General features: G+C 47.6%; 1 protein-coding gene across 1 annotated transcript in view; it reads left to right on the forward strand.

Annotated features, from left to right (window-relative positions):
• Positions 1–3,606: 3,606 nt before the first annotated feature.
• The window catches only part of ANKRD11 (ankyrin repeat domain 11), a 159,634-nt gene continuing 147,133 nt past the window's right edge, over positions 3,607–16,107 (forward strand). The window contains exons 1-3 of the mRNA XM_035890170.1: positions 3,607–3,995; positions 4,110–4,296; positions 8,978–9,057. The gene's annotated coding sequence lies outside the window, so the exon portion shown is untranslated. The remainder of the gene's footprint in view (positions 3,996–4,109; positions 4,297–8,977; positions 9,058–16,107) is intronic.

Genomic DNA, 16,107 nt, shown 5'->3' on the forward strand with positions numbered 1-16,107 from the left:
CCCACCCCCAAACCCTGGCCCTCAGCACCGCCTCTGCCCGGCTGTTAAATCCCCCCAGGGCTGGGGACTCGACCCCTTCCCTGGGCAGCCCCTTCCAGTGCCTGACAGCCCCAAGGGGAAGGAATTGTTCCCCATGCCCAACCTCACCCTGCCCTGGCACAACTTGAGGCCGGTGCCCCTCGTCCCATCGCCCCTTCCCTGGGAGCAGAGCCCGACCCCCCCGGCTCCCCCCTCCTCTCAGGCAGTTGTAGGGAGCGATGAGGGCTCCCCTCAAGTGTAGTGTAGTATCAGTGCGTTCTTTATCATGTGCCTTTTAGATCTCAAATGGTAGAAATTCCCCTTGGTCGCTGGGGGTTCGTTTTGGTTTTAAGTGGAGGTGCTGAGGTTCTAGGCTGGCTATGGCAAGTCAGAGCTGGAGAAAGAGGCAGCTCGGTTCGCTTGCCGGGTGAACCTGTTGTGATTCTTTTATGGGTGCCTGTGGACAGGAATTGAGTAATCTTCTGGCTGTTTTTCGTTAAAAACTTCTAAATTCTGTAGCTTTTGAACATACGCTAAGTTTTCTAGTACTTGATTGATTTCTTTCAGTTTTCCCATAAACCTTTTCCAATTGCCAACATCTGGGACTGTCACTGCTCGTGCTGTTGACTCCAGTAGCGCTGGCTTTCCTGTGCAAGGTCGTGTTTGTACGCCCAAGAGCAGCGTTTCTCCTCTTTGCCCCCGGCCTTGTACTTGAGCCTGCTGTGTGTTGGGTTCTGTGTTGACCTGAAAGTCTTTTCTAAAAGGTTTGATTTTTCAACTGTTATTATGCCTTTCATTTTACATGCTGCTGTACTTAAGCTTTAAAAAAAAAAAATGCTGTTTATACTGTCTTTGTGTTATCTGAGTATAGAATAATTGGATCGGAAACTCACTGCTTTTCAGATGGGGCTCAGCAAATGTTTAGGACATGGAGATTACAATTTCTTTTCATTTTCGTGTAATTAAACCCAATCGTGGAGCATTTCTGCTTCGAGTAGCCACGCTGTTGTGCATCCCGTGTCTCTTCCAAGCGGCTATGCTGTACACTAAACCGAACAGCTCGAGGATTCTCTACATCTTGACGTTGAATTTTCTGGCTGGGTAGCTAACCAGTTCAGGGTAGTTGAAAGTAGGTACGGTGCTGCTGTTCTGTGCTGATGGGTTTCTTGGAAGCCCATTCTCACACGCTTAACGCGTATATTGGTTTTTTTGCTGCGTGCCACTAATAACGACGTGTTCTTCCAGAGCGAGACAGCGGATCTTTGCTTTGCACGTGCAGATTGTTTAATAAAGAAATGAGCCTGATTGTGCATCTTTTTGGAAGAGATTCAATCAGGCTGGAAAGACCCAGCAGTCTTTTGGTAATTACATTTCATATCGGAGCTCTAAAAAAGAAAAATGGTAAGGGGCTGGAGGATTATTTGGAAGCCTTGGGGCTGACAGGCAAGGATGCCTGTAGCTTTCTGGGCTGCTGAAGTGGCGGTGGATCGCCGGTTTTGGGTGCCTAACCACTTTCTTACTTCCATCCGTGACAGAGATGGCCACTTGATGTGAGTTAATGCAGTTACGAGGCAAATGTTGCTAGGACAGTTAAGACTTCTCCATCCATTTGCTGATAAAAGTGCGCGATCTTTAAGGTATTTAACTTCTTTTTAAAACTAGGGGAGGTGTTTTTTTTGTTTTTTTTTTTTTTAACTTGGGCAGACTAAATCCTAGCATGGAAAACAGTGCGTCCTCTAGCCCGGCAGACTGAGTCTTGTCTCTGCTTGCTGGTGAAGAAGGGCAAGCTGTAGCCTTGAGCTTCAGTCCAAGGTTGGTTAAGGAAATTGCAGAAACTGTATTTTGACTTAATACTTTCCACTCATCAGAGAAGCCACAGAAGGGTGGTAAGGGTGAAGGAGGAGAGACGAGGGAACGGGCTTGTGTATTTCCAGAACTTTTAATTGTGTGCGCAGAATTGAAAAATCTGGTTGAGTGGAAACTGTTCAGGCTTGCTTGGCTCTTCTGCCACATCACGCCAAGAAAAAACGAGTTACTTCAGCGATTTAGGATTTCAGGTTGGGCTGGGAGCCGGGACTCTTCTGACAGCCCCAGTTTTTTTACCCTGCCGAGTGCCTTTCAGGCTGCTTTCACGGGTCTTTCCAGGAGAAATGATACGTCGGTTTAGGAGTTGGTGATTTCAAGATATTCTTGAGGGACAGAGAACTTTAAATGCCTGGTGCCAGCAGATAACCGATGGTAACGTTGGAATGCCCAGTAACTTCAGAGTTTATTGCTCAGCTGCCTGCTGTGTGTTAGCGAGGGTTAAACTCAGCGTTAGGCTGCTGCTGAGAATTAGTTTTTTAGTTTAATGCAATTCAGACATGACAGTGGCTAAACACTTTTATACTGTCTTTTGACCTACCGGAATGAGCCACAGAAATGTTATTGGAACTTCTCAAGTCTCCTTTCTATAAAAGGAGGGATGGAAACGTGCCGTCCACAGGCACCGCTTCCCATCTCCTTGCAAGCGCTGTGCTCGGGGTATTTATAAAGCAGCCAGCAGTGGTGTGCAGTAATTCCTCGGGATCAGCCAAGACTGTTGGTGCTGGAAGCCGATTCCCATCGTTCTGTCAGTGTGTAAATGCTGTAACTGGTGTTGTTTAATGAGCTGAAAAAAGCACAAATCTTGAGGAATACTTGAAACACATTGGAACTAGTTATTGGACGTCACGGATCCCGGGTTCTTTTCATTCCCTGGAGGTCCCTAAACAGCTCAGTCGTTCCTGATTTTAGACTGTTGTCAACCCCCGGTTGCCTGTGGAGTGTGGTGTCCATGTCAGACCTTCAATTAAAACACTTCAAGGACAATTTGGTTCCACAGGAACCACATCTTTCCCTTCCTTCATGCTTGTTTTGGTGGGATAAATTGAGCCTCAGGCTCTTCAGCCCACGCGTAAGTATCTTGATCTGTGTTTTTGAGGACAGTATCAGGTTATTTTGTATTTTTATCAAGTGGCAAAGATGACAGGGGCTTTAAAAAAATGTAGATCTCAGCATGCATATTGTCTGCAGGGCAAAACAAAGGAACTTTGAGACCAAGAATATATTACCTACTTAGTTTCTGAAAGCTATCAAATTATATTTTACAGGATGCTAACATTTTGTTACAGTCAAACATACTGAAAGGTTTTTTTTTTTTTTTCCCCTCCTTTTTTTAAGCACTAGTGGAATTCGCTCTGCGCTTGGGTTTTTCTCTTTGGTAGTTGGTACTGTATGAGCGTAGCTGCCTATCGTGATTGCTGCGGAAATATTTCCTTCTTTGTAGATTCTAGCAAAAGGCACTTTCTGTAGCTCACACCACGACTGGAAATTTCTTGCTAAAGTGTGGGAGCAGCCGCACGCGTGAGCGAGCGTGACTCTGGTCCCGCTGAACGGAAGGGTTTGCTCAGCGTGCGTGTGTCTGGAGATGGTTGGTCTCTGAGCTACTGATAGGATGTGGGGCATTTAGGTTAAAGGAATGTTATTTATCTCGAATTTCTGCATATTTCTTGGAAACAGCTCTTTCTTTCCCCCCCGTCCCTTCAGAGCTCCAGTGCAACACATCTCCTTTTTCCTTCTCTTTCTAAATAGTCCCGAGCTGTGTGGAGTGGTCTGGGTGTGCTTTTCCAGGCTCTTGAGCGAAATTACCACAAACGTGATGATCTTTATTAGCCGTCCGTCCCCCGAGGGGCCAGAGGAAAGCTTTCCGTGCTGCGGTGGGCAGGACGGATCTTGGCTCTCGAGGGGGCGTGAGCAAACCCTACGGAAAGGAGTGGAGGCGTCATCTCCGCACTGCTGCTGCCTGCGCCGTGCTTTGATTTCTTCCCCAAACTCCAGCGCTTGTCGTTTGGCTTCTGAACCGACCTGGGTGCTGTAAGCAGGTGGGAACAGAATCCCTGTTGATGCGGAAGGTGCCTACAAATATTCCTGGAAGATGTGTAGTCGATAGTAAGTACGTGGGGTTTGTAGTGCTGGCTGCTTATGGATCCCCCCTCCACTCTATTTTCTCAGATTCTTGAATTGTAATGTGATTTTACAGTTCCTGAGAAGTCTTTATTTCATCGCTTCAGCAGGGTGAAAGATCAGTGTTTGTGTACAGGGTGCCGTGTAAAGCTGTGCAGGCGGTGTCGCTGAGTTGTTCTGAGGATGCCTATGGAACGTGTTGGAAAACAATCCCAGATCTCCCCTCCCTCCAAATTTGTTGTGCTCGTACCTCCTTGAGCTCTGTATCTGAGGTAGTGGAGCTTATCGGAACGTGTAAGTTCATTGGTGTCTTGTGTGCTCCCCAGTGTATATTTGTACTGGAGCCCTCGAGGGATGCCGCATTGAAATTCTGTCTCTTCCTGAAATTATTTTCAGGGAAGCAGATGAGTGCTGTGGAAAAAGGAAAAGGCTGTCCTACTCCCAGGAGACTTTTTTTTTTTTTTTTTTTCCCCCCTCCCCATTCAGAAGTTGGTCTAAACCAGAATCTAAATCTCATACTGATACCCTGTTACGCTGCTTAGTTCTGGATCACCATAAAATCTGAATGGATGCAAGTCTGTCTTTAAATCAAAATACAGCTTTTTGTTTCAAAGAAGTGCTAATAAGAAAAAATGTACTTTATTGTGTGGAGGTTGGCCTCTTGATTGCTTGAAATGAGACTTCAGACGGCTTCTTTCCGACTCCCTGTAAAACGGAGAGTTAAGTAGAGGCCTTTCTGCATTCAGTTGATCAAATTGGGAAATATCTAGGTGTGTAAAGCCGTTGAATCTTGAACACGTTTTTCACTGAGACCCCTCTAAGTGACTCTGCGTCTGTACACAACCAGTCTGGTTTTATTCTTTTATGGCTCACATCAGTCTACGAAGCCACCTCCTGCCTTGCTGCTGGAACCCGTTAGCGTTCCCCGGCCAGACCTCAGCTGCCTGCCCAGGCTGCTTTGATGTAAATACTCTGTAGTTAATCTTAATGCAAATACACTGTTTTTTTTCAGGTAGCATCTTATGATTGTAAAGCATTTTCCATCTTCAAATACTGATTTCTGTAAAGTTACGAGATACCCTGTTATTAAAGAAGTTTGAATTACTTAATTCCCAATTTTTTCAGTGAGCGCTAGGAGAAGTTGCACCGTGTGCTCTAAATCTGAAGTTTACTGATCTGGCTGGGAGTGCAGCAAGAGGAATCAATAACTAATCAGCGGGGAACCGCTGAGGACTACCGTAGAGAACAGAAGTTGGTGGGAGAACGTAGAGCTTGAAACACTTTTTTTTTTTTTTAATGGAACTGTCTGCTTACCCAGAGTTTCCAAATTACTTCATGTTAATATAAAATAAAGCATCACAGGTCTTGAAAGACTGAGCCTGTTTTAAACCAGAGTCTGGTCACCTTGAACACTTAATTATTTGGTGTTTATGCTACCGTTTCAACACAGAGGAAGACTGAATGTCTGCCATTTTGCATGCTGGCTTGGCACGCATCGGAGCATGGGAGCGTTGTCCGATGGTCAGCGTTTATAAGTTCCCGGAGGGGAAGACGAGGATAAGTGGTGTTAGTTTGTGAAGTGATTTGTTCTCATCTGACTAAAGATAAGGGAACTGGATGGATAAACGTGTCTAACATGATGAATTATAATTTAGGCTTTTGGAAGTAGAGCTAGTTTTAAATGGAAACGTTGGATTTGGCACACTGGGAACATTGTGCAAGTGGCCCAAATACGTATTGGCCAGTCGGGCTTTGCCCATGATCTGTGCCTTGAGCATCATCCGCTGAAGTATTTGCTGTGCTTTTGTCAGCAATTTGATAACCATTTCATTCAAAAAAAATGGTTCACTGTTTGTTGTGAAAGTTACTTGGCTCGTAAGTGGTCGCTATTTCAGTGTTACAATACTTAATGTATGTTTTATATGTGAGCTAGGTGACGAATAACTTCGCTATACATAGGCCAGGAAGCAGCTGTAGATAGATCTTCAAAATCGTGTATCGGTGTGTCGTGGGACGGCATTTCTGTAGGCTTTTTGATAACTTTGATCGTAGCCACTGCTGTCAGCAAGCAGCGCTACTGATTTTCCAGATAATGGAGCTGGAAGGTCAGCTTCCCCCCCCCCCAGTTTATCTTTTCTTGCTGTTTAAGTGGATAGCTTTAATGAGTGTTGTGACTTTTATTATGGAGAAGAGCATAAAAGGAGCAGGGGCGCCATGCTGGAAAAGGTGCTGTGCAGGTATTGTCATCGTACTCCGGGGGACTGCAGTTCCCCATCGGGGGGCCCTTCCCTGCCCCCGGACTCACTTCCTTGGAAAAACCCCCATGAGGTAGCTGTAGGTCTTTATCTCCTTTGCTCTTTTGAAGGAAAAACGTCAGAAAACTTTCATTTGTTTCCCTTTTGCTTGTCTGGAAAAGTTTCCCTGCCGCAGGATTTCCTTTCTTCAAGTCAGGACCACGTGCTCTTGCGCGTTCCTTTGGGTTTTTTTTGGTTTTATTTTGGCCTGCTCCTTTTCCCTGTCATTCCTAAGACTTCCCTTAGCTTGGTCGGTAGTGGCTCTACCCTGGATGTGGCTCTGTCGCTCATCTGGGCATCTTCCCTTCGACTTTTCATCGGGGAGCTAAAGTTTCTCAAAACAAATGAGGTTTTCTCAGGGTTGCCAGTCCCTGCCACCGTATATCCGTCCCGGTTAGCCTCAGCACCTCTCTCGGATCGTTCTTTAGAGACTGTCCCGGTGGAAGGCGGGTGTCCAAACCCAGCTACGTTGGAGGAGCGGTTTGGGAGGTGACAGGCTGCCGTAAAGCGTAAAATTGAACGGCATGTCACGAGCTTTACGCAGGCCAGTCCTGTTGACTGCGAAGTTCTGAAAAGATCATAGGAAACTGAATCTGTTGCTGTTTAAAGCAGCATTGCACTCTGGAGCGTGGCATGAGGGCGCTGGGCCTTGAAGCTGTGGAGGTGGAATTTGGGAGAAGAATGATAACAGATTAAAATGAGGTTTTAAAAAATAGTGGTTGGCTGCCCCGAAGGAGCTCCACGGTAAAGGCGTCAGTGTGAGAGGTTTTAGAAAAACAACAAAAGAAGCAGAGGGAGGAAGAGGAGGGCCAGTATGTGAAGGTCCTAGGAGTTAAGGTGGTGTGTGCAAGTTTGGGAATCTTCAGCACTTCGTAAGGGGCGACTGTAAGCGGAGCAAGCAAATAAAAGTGGTAGTTCGTTTTGCCGAAAGGAACGCATTTTGTACTTTGTAGTTCCCCACTTGAAACTCCATATATGTGAGTTTTTGAGGATAAAATTGGTTTTATAAAACTTCTCCTTGTAGAAGAAAAGGTAATTTGGAAGAAATCCAAATTTTCCATTGTCGGCCAGAGCAGGGGTTGGTTATTGCGTCCCTCGGTGCGGTTTAGAGAGTCTGGAGATCCGACGGGACGTGGGATATTGAGTGGGGGAATTGGGCAGCGAGCAGCGCATGGAGTTGGTGATGAATCCTCTAACCTGTTTGTGCGGGCCGGAGCAACGCCAGCGGGACTGGGGAGGGCTCGGTGCCCGCGCCTCCGCGTGCTGCTGCTTGTGCCTGACGCCCTGGGCTTTCGCAGCCGGGGCCCGCAGTGCACCATCAGCTTCTTCCTTTTCACAAAGTTCCTTTACTCAGCGTAGCAGGAGCTCAGGTGTTGCTGTTCCACATCCAATGCACGCTTTGAAGAAATTCTGCGGTTTTGCTTAGCGCGTAGATGGACCCTTCCCGCATTTACTTACAGGTAGACATAAGAACCCGCTGCCGCTGAGCAGATAATCAGGCGTTTTGGTTCATCATGGGCAGAAACAGTCTGGGATGAGACAGTGTTTTACATGTGCCTGTGCCACGTTGCAAACCCTCAGAGACGCTTATTTGTAGTTCAGGCTTGCCCTTGCTCGTATGGGTTGTACGGGCTCCTGCCAAGCTGTGATGTCCGAAACTTGTCCCCTCTGCGGTTGGGGAGCTGGCCAGATCACCGGAAAAATGACTTTTGTGGAGGTCTCATCTGGAACAGACTCGTTTGCTCTGGCTGGGAGAGAAATTCATTTCTGAGCAAACGTGCTCGCCGGGCGTGCGGAGCTGGGTGACTCAGGAGATAGGCCGGGCTTAGCTGCAGCCCTGGCACTCCTCCGGCAAGCCGGGCTCCTGCCCACACTGACGTGACAGTCGCCTGAGACTGCGCACGCCCCCCGGCTGAGTGTTCCCCTCTCCTGAGCGCTGGTGAAGAGTTCAGGTACTGGGTTTTGGACTCGGAATCGTCTGCCAACCCTTTTACCTACCAGCTCAGTCGCCCAGTTAATGAATGTAATTCCCCTTCGCCTCGGGTGCCGAGAGCTCCTGCTGGTTCCTGCCCGGCGCTGGAAATTTCACTTTGGGAATTTGTAGCTGGAAAAATACCCTTGAAAGGAGCAGCAAGAGCTGTTTAAAAAAAAAAAAAAAAAAAAAAAGAAAATGCTAGAGGTTTGTAATAGATTAACCGCTACTCAGAGCGGGGATCCAAAGGAACGGCTTAGCAAGACAGCGTTTGTGTCACGGGTAATTCCGCAGAAGGTGCTCAAGAAAGTGAATTACCGGCACAGGGCACCTGGGAGCCGCCGTGGGCAGCTCGCGCTTTCCCTGCGTAGTCTGGCGGTTCAGGAGTTGCTCACAGTCGGGGGGGTGACAGGCCTTTCTCATGAGTAAAATGACTGTAAAACCACACAGACGGTTACAGAAACCTTGAGACAAGTACATTTTTTTTCTTTAATCTACTATCAGAAAGTTGCAGAACTTGGTTGCTGCTCTCCTAAGCTTTCCACAATTTGTGCTGTTCATGCAGACTAGTTAGCAGAAAGTTTATTTCTGGATTAGGCAAGGATTTGCATTTAGTAGTCTTCATCTACTCAAACAGAGCATGCTTGTTGGGAATAACGTTAAACAGTGTGTTTCAATTTTCTAATGAACTAATTCCTGTGTTTTCCAGATTACACAGCGTTTTTGGGACACACCTCTGTTGGATTTTAATATATGTCCTGCTAGCAAGAGCTTTCAACTATGGAATCGGTAAATATTTACCTTCCTTCTGTCCAAGTTTTCTGGTTTGTTACCCAACAAGTGCTTGTGTCCATGTTGATATGTTTGTGGTTGGCTTTTTTTTTATTTTATTCCTCTTTCCTTTATTTTTTGAGATTTGAAAGTAAAAATTGCAAGCTTCCATGGAATAACTTAAAGGTACTAACCAAGAATATCTTGGGCAGTGGCTTTGGTTCTGAGATGCCCTTTCACTTTCACATCGCTTCAAATGGAGCAAGTTTTTCCCTGACTTCAGCGAAAGCAAAAGTTAACTTTCCTGCGGGGGCAGTTCCAGCGCCGGTTTGTCCGGCAGGCTGCCTCGCTGGTTGGTGCTGTTGGCTGCTGAGCACGAAGTATCCTCCTACCTCCAGTATATCACGGTCCTCCTTCTTTCCTCTCACTTTCACAATGCCTTAAAAAAAAAAAAAAAAAAAAGTGTGTTAAAAAGTGCCAGTTTCACAATGTTATGTCTCCTTGTGATTAGTTATAATTGAGACAGATGGCACCTACGTTTCATCTTGGGTAGAGAAACCTCCCAATATGCTGAGACCACAGTTTGATTCAGCGTTACGATTCAACTTGCGGGTAGCATTTAGCAGATGTAGAAATAATAGGCTATCCTAGAGTGGAATTTAAGGGGGAAGAAAGACTTTTGCCTAAGCATTTTGAGAGAGGTTGGTGCTGTCCTCCAGAAAGCAAAGTGATGCGGATGTAGCTGGTAGGAAGGGGTTGGTTCTTGCTGGTTTTTTTTCCTGTAGTACTGGCAGCTTGGTGTTGCGAGCTGAATAAAAGCTGTTGTTGGCTGCTCTCCGTGAGCTCAGCTTTGTGGCGTGTGTCGTGGCAGTCTCACGGAGGGGAGGCTCAGCGGTGTAGAGCTGAAGGTCATCCTCAACGGGCCCAGAAACGCTACGGAGAAGGCTCTCCACGGATAACCTATAGCGTGTTGCTTCTGCTGTGGGGCTCTGGGTGCTCGCCTCACCTCTTGGTTTCTGCTGCAGCGGGATTATTTGTGTTGAAGTTGTCGTTATGATAAAGGCCGTTGTTGAAGGAGGGTTATTCTAGGTAGAAATACAGGTCTGCTCTATCAGGTGGCTTTGCAAGCTGGTAGGTTTCTTTTGTCCTGGGTTTTGAGACAAAAAAGAAAAAAAGCATTTACTTTGTCCGTAATAATTCCAAGGTATTCCAGTGGCGACAAGACATTTCAGTTTCCCTTGGTGAATATTAATAGCAGTGGAAGCCTTTCGCAGTGAAACACAACAGCCTAGGCATCGGTGACACTCCCCCGCTGCAGCTAAGTAATTACAGTGGCTGAAGTGTGAGGCCTTTCGCTGTGGCACGCAGCAGCTCTTTCCTTACCGGGTACTCTGCAGGCCCCTGAAAAACTGAGCTGAACCCTAACATCAGTTCCAAACCAGGTTGTTTGCTACCTGTTGTATTGCATGGTTTGCTACGCAGATTTCTCATTCTGAATTTTGCAGTGAATGGTGTTTGGCTTTTTTGGATGTGAACGGTACTTTTAGCAGGACGGTACTCATTGCAGAACTTTTCACTCAAATGAAAACCTGCTAAGCATGCGGACATAATGGTGTGGTATACTTGCCCACTGGGCAAAACGACTTGCCCCCAGACAGATTACAGAGCGTTATGGCAGACTGCACCTCGCCAGGGCCTTGTGTCTACATCGCCTGCCTTTTGGCCGCCAATACCTTTTAGGGTTATTACTGAGAGCTTGAATTCTGCGCTACATTGCTGTGGTCGCTGCCTTTTAGGACAGTTTGCACATAAGCTTTTCTCCATCTTTCGCCCTTTTCTCTCTGGATGTTTTGTACTTTGTTTATATAAAGCCGGGCTCTGTTGATTATGGGTCTAGCTGAACCCGTAGATGGAAAAACTTGACAGATGAAGGTTGAGGATGTGACAAAACATTCACACGGTGTAGAAAGAAATAATTGCTATGAAGTCAGATGTTCCTCTGACTTCTGAAACAAAAAGAAATACGAGTGATTTTGCTTTGTGGGTTTCGTGAGCCCTGGGAGATGATAGTTAAGCGACCTTTTCCAGTAAAATAAGTTTTTATCCGCTGGTCTGCGAAGGCAGACTGTTGCGTTACTCAAAATGCATCTTGGTCTGGGGCCTCATAGCTCTGTTCCTGGGCCACTGTGGTGTGGAGACGTCGGGGAGAAGATGACAAGGGGCAAAGATCAGAATTCTCCAGTGCTGGCTGAAAAAAATTACCCAAATCCGGCATGTTTTGAACCAGTAGAGGTGAATTCATAGGCTTTGTTCTGGGGGGAGGCTATGGCACATGCGGTCACTGTGGTTCATCGTGCAGGTGTCCCCCAGTGCACTGCGGTGCGGCTTACGCCACCCTCCAGGTACCCCAAGGATCAAGGGGCCCAAGCTTGAGTAAAAGCCTCTCATCCTACAAGGCAGCCATTCCAAAAGCGGGTCCTTGTCGTCTGTGTTAACTCCTTGTGCTGTTGCCTGGGTAAAACCCCGGGGTGCCTCGGTACCCGCGTGCCAAGCTGGCAGGGTGATGATGTGCCACCTTCCGTCTTGTCTGAGGAGAAGCTGGTGTATCGTGAAAGTCCTCGGCTTTTGGCACTCGTCCGTTTGTGACTACGAGAATGAGGTTGCCCTTGCTGTAAGCCTGTGGCTGAAAATCCACTGGGGCACAAAACTGGCTGGTTTGGGTTTTTTCTCCGCCCGCTCAAGCAACTCGTGCGTACCAGCATGTAACCTGCTGTAAAGGATGCTGCCTCGGTTCCCCATTGACAGAGACCCAGGAGCCCGATCGCCAGGACCAGGCGTACCTTTGTAGTAAGCTCCTGCTGTGTTGGCTTTATTCTGATGATGTGCTCCACATTTCGTAGCTTGGCTAATGGAAACGAAGCTTCGCTGCTGGAAGGGGACTTGGAAGGCATCCACTGTGCTGTTCCCTTGGGTTGCAAACCCGATGCAGGGTGTTCCTGTCCCTGGGAGGTGGTTTGTTCCCCTCACGTGTGCTAGTACCGCTGCTTGGGACGGCACGCTGTTGACCTGATGGCCAAGATATTCTGCATTTAAATGAGATATAAATATTTAGAGGTTTGTGTGGATCGTTTGTGGCGTGATCTGCTGACCCAGAAGTAGTTGCGTTGGTGCAGCTGGTGGACAGAAGGGCTGTGGTAGGGAGCAGGGGGCCTGTTCTGCTGCAGGAAGCGTTGTGAAAGTCTGAGATTTCTCCATTTCGGGGGATGGCTCCTTTATTGCGAAATGCAGGAGTTGCTACAAACATTGCTGCCCTCAGTTCTCTAAAACAGACTTGGCTTTTTTCTGTTTTGATGTTTTGTTTCTCCCCCGCCCAGCTTTCCATAGTAATAACAGCAGAGGTCCTATCTAAGCGGGTGGAGAAAAAGGGAGCTCAGTCGACTGCGTGAGATGCCGGCTTCGCGTAGCCCCAACGGCTGCAGCGCGGCAGCGCTGGCCGCGGCGCGTGGGACAGGTATTTTCTCGCTCAACCGTTTTGAACCAGTTTGCTCCGAATAAGCCAGGTTCATCGTGGTGGTTTCTTTTTGCTTGTTGACAGCAAGGAACGGCCGCGGTCGCGCTGGGCTCGTCCCAGGGTTGGCGGGGGGTTTGCAGCGCCGGTCCCCAGCGCCGGCAGCTGGTGTGATTCGCGTTTCCCGACGTCTTCATTAGGGAAGCGGAGGGGTCAAGGCTTTTTCCGAGCAGCAGAGAGATTGCAGCGGCTGCTGATGGTGGTTTTGGCACTGGTATTTTACGGAGTTCATAATGAATATGTAGGTGTAAGATTAAAAGAACGAATAAGGTAGCGCTGCTAAACAGAATTGCTTTTCAGAGCTGCAGCCGTGCCGTGTTCTGACCTCCCGAGAAGGATACAATTGTAAAGCGGAGGCCCGTAGTGGAAAAGCAATTACAGTACGTGCTTCCCGGATTGAATTGTCCTCTGAAAGTCAGATCCTGCAGTAATGGTAGTGGTGTTGAGGTGGAACGTGACTTTACTTAACTGCTTGTTATTTTTCTATTAATGTTCTTAAGTGTGTTTTCAGTTTTCAATTTCTACTGCTTTGGGGGGGAAATAGAGCTTAGTATTCCACAAGGAAGATACTTCTTTGCGTAGAAGTGTTCTTCTGAGCTTCCAGGCTTTTTTCCACATTTCAATTCCTATCCCTTCCAAATTGGAGGGGTTGGGAGATAGCACAGCCAGAGCACAGCATAGGTTGGTTTTTTTTCTCTTGTAGCATGGTGGTTGCGGCCGAGCTGAGCAGCGAGGCGCTCCGTGTGGTTCTGGGGTACGGTGTGGAAGTGTTGGCTTTTGGGGCTGTGTTATGAAGGAGGGCCTGGGGAGGGGAAGCCATCTGCAAATGGAGTTAATAATCTCATGTAACGGTAAAGAAGTGGAGCTGTGTGGCTTGCGGGTTTGACTGACTTCTGCTGTGGTCCTCGCCCCCCCCTCCCAAATGGTGGAGCCCTTTCTCTGGGAAAAATGCACATTTTGGAAGCGCCTTGAAGCAGCTGGGTGGCTCTTTGGGCACGGGTTTGCCTGGAGCCTTTCAAATGGGGAGGTTTGGGTTTGGGCCAGTGGGGAGCTGGCCCGGCGGGGAGCGGTTCCTCCCCGGTGCTCTCCGGCACGGCGCTCGTGCGCTGTTGTGTCTGTGTGGGTTTCCACGGCCCGTAGGAGCAGTGAGCTTTTCTGTTTGTCCAGTTTGCATATAATCTAAATTTAATTTTTAAAGCCGTGCCTTCACTGTAAGCAGAGGTGAACAGAGGTGGCTTTATCGTGAGCCTCAGTCTCTTCGTCGGTCAGAGGGGCTTGAGTTTTTGGACACAAAAGACCTCTGGACACCTGCAGAAAAGATCTTTGAAACCCTTCCCTCTACCCTAATGAAAAAGCTGGATTGTCAGGTGTCATCTCAGTGTAAGCATTTGATTTGAGTGTTTGAACTGCAGCTTTCATGTTTCTCTGTATTTTACCAGAGTTTGTTAAATGGCCGGTGTTGTTCACGTGCCGCTTTTGGCAGATGCCACCTACATGCCCTCAATAGGAACGTATGAAGTGCAGGTAGGGAAGCTCCTTTCTTGCATGTCGGGCTTAAGAGTGGAGCACTTCCATTAATTGGCTTTCACAAACCTTTCCGCCGCTAATAAGCGACCTGGCCGGCGTGCACAATGCAGCACCGTTAACGAACAGATCGGAGCTAAGCAGAAACTTTGAAAAATGCCGTGCTTGATTTGTTTCTTTGGGTGTAATTCAGATCTGTGTGCTCACCGTGACACAGAAGGAAGTTCTCGATAAGAGCAATCCACAGCCACATTCAACCCTTGCCCTCCTTCCTCTTGTGTCCTCTTTAGAAATAGGCAAAGCCATAGCAATAATTAGCTAAAAAGAAGGAAAAGAATTGGTTGGTGTTTCCCCCTGCCTCCCCCCGACTTGTTTTTGAGTAATTTTATTCTCCGAAGGGGCTACATTAAGGCTTTTGTGGTCATAATTTTTTAAAGAAATGTATACTTTCGAGTTAGGATTTTGTCGATTCGTATCGGCTAACGTGCTCTACACGTAAAAATCACAGTTGCTGCATTTAGGAACAAGTTCATTAAACCAGGGTTGGACTATAGCGGGTGTGCAGGATCGTCATTTCCAGTAGCTGGCGGAGTCTGTTATTTCTTGGGGGAAGACTCCTATGCGACACACGGCCCGGGTGACCCACGGAGGCAGGATTTCGGGAAGGCGATCTGTAGGTTATTTGGTACGCAAGTGGCCAGCTACCGCTTCCACCGTTGTGCAGCGGCGTTCCCGGCTGCCACCTCTCCCAAAAGTACAAGCGCAGGTTCTGGTGTGCCACGGCACAGGGGGCTTCTGCACGCAGAGACGCTCGCGCAAGTGAGGTACGGTGTTTGGCCTGATGGTTTTGTTTGTGGCTGAGTGTTTTGTGTAGCACCAATGTGTGTTCTTGAAAGGGAACGAAGTCGCGGTCTCCACCCTGAGGAAGTGACTCTGGATGCGAGATGACAGGCTTTGGAGTGAAGTGGCAGGATTACACAAAATATGGCTGAAATCGCCTGTTTTCAGGAGACATCCATCACGCGATGATTAAGTGCAGATGATGCATTTGGCAGCAAGAGGTGTGCAATCTGTTCCTACCCTAAGGAGCCTGCAGACCAAAGGCCTGCTGATAAGACCAGACTCCCGCTTGTACTTCTTGAATGAATACTGGTTTAGGACGTTCTTCTTCCCTTATCTTTTGCTCTTTTAAATAATAGCGTAGATAATTGCAAGCCTGGTGATTTTGACCCTCAAATCCCTGAGTTCTTGGGGGTGCGTGTGCAGTTTTTGGTGTTGGGGGGAATGCATTCCTGTTGCGTGAATACCGACTTGGGCATCTTTGGCGGAGCTGCAGGTGGGCCGGTCGGTGTTGGACAGGGACAAGTCGGCTGCCTGCTGCCCCCCGAGGTGGGAATTGTCGCTTGGTGGTGTAAAGTGGCAGGAAAAACAGAGTGTGAATTTTATGGCAACCTTTCATGGAAGATGGTTTGGCTGAACCACCGAAGAGGCTCACGGTGTAACAGGCGGGTGCAGCCTGTTTCTTTAATCCGTACATGCAAAAGGGGGAAGTGGTTGTTATTGCAAGCAAATGCCAAACTGATGGATGGGCTTTACTGATATTCTTTGGAAGGGGACTTCTGATAAAGCCCGGAAATGCTTCTGGAAAGTAAGTCTTAAATGTCGCGTGTGAAGATGGAGGCTAGGCATTATCATTATTGCTGTTCCCTTGGTTAAATTCTTGGCAGAGCTTTAATTTTAGAAGAACAAGACAACAAGGGCTGAGATTTGCAGGCTCAGTCTAATTCATTACTGGCTTAATTAGGTGCTTGAGAACTCAGGTGTCCTGACAGTTTTTGCAACGCTGCGTGTTATCCCTGTTCTATAGTGGCTTGCTGGCCTCCTCCAGCAGAAATTCAAAGATAACTTCATTGACAGGCATTTAACATGTTAATGTTTTAATTAGCATTTTGATCTTGGATTGAGACTGGACAGGC

The sequence above is a fragment of the Egretta garzetta genome, unplaced genomic scaffold (assembly GCF_000687185.1).
Source record: "Egretta garzetta isolate BGI_Z169 unplaced genomic scaffold, ASM68718v1 scaffold582, whole genome shotgun sequence".
Taxonomy (NCBI): Eukaryota; Metazoa; Chordata; class Aves; order Pelecaniformes; family Ardeidae; genus Egretta; species Egretta garzetta.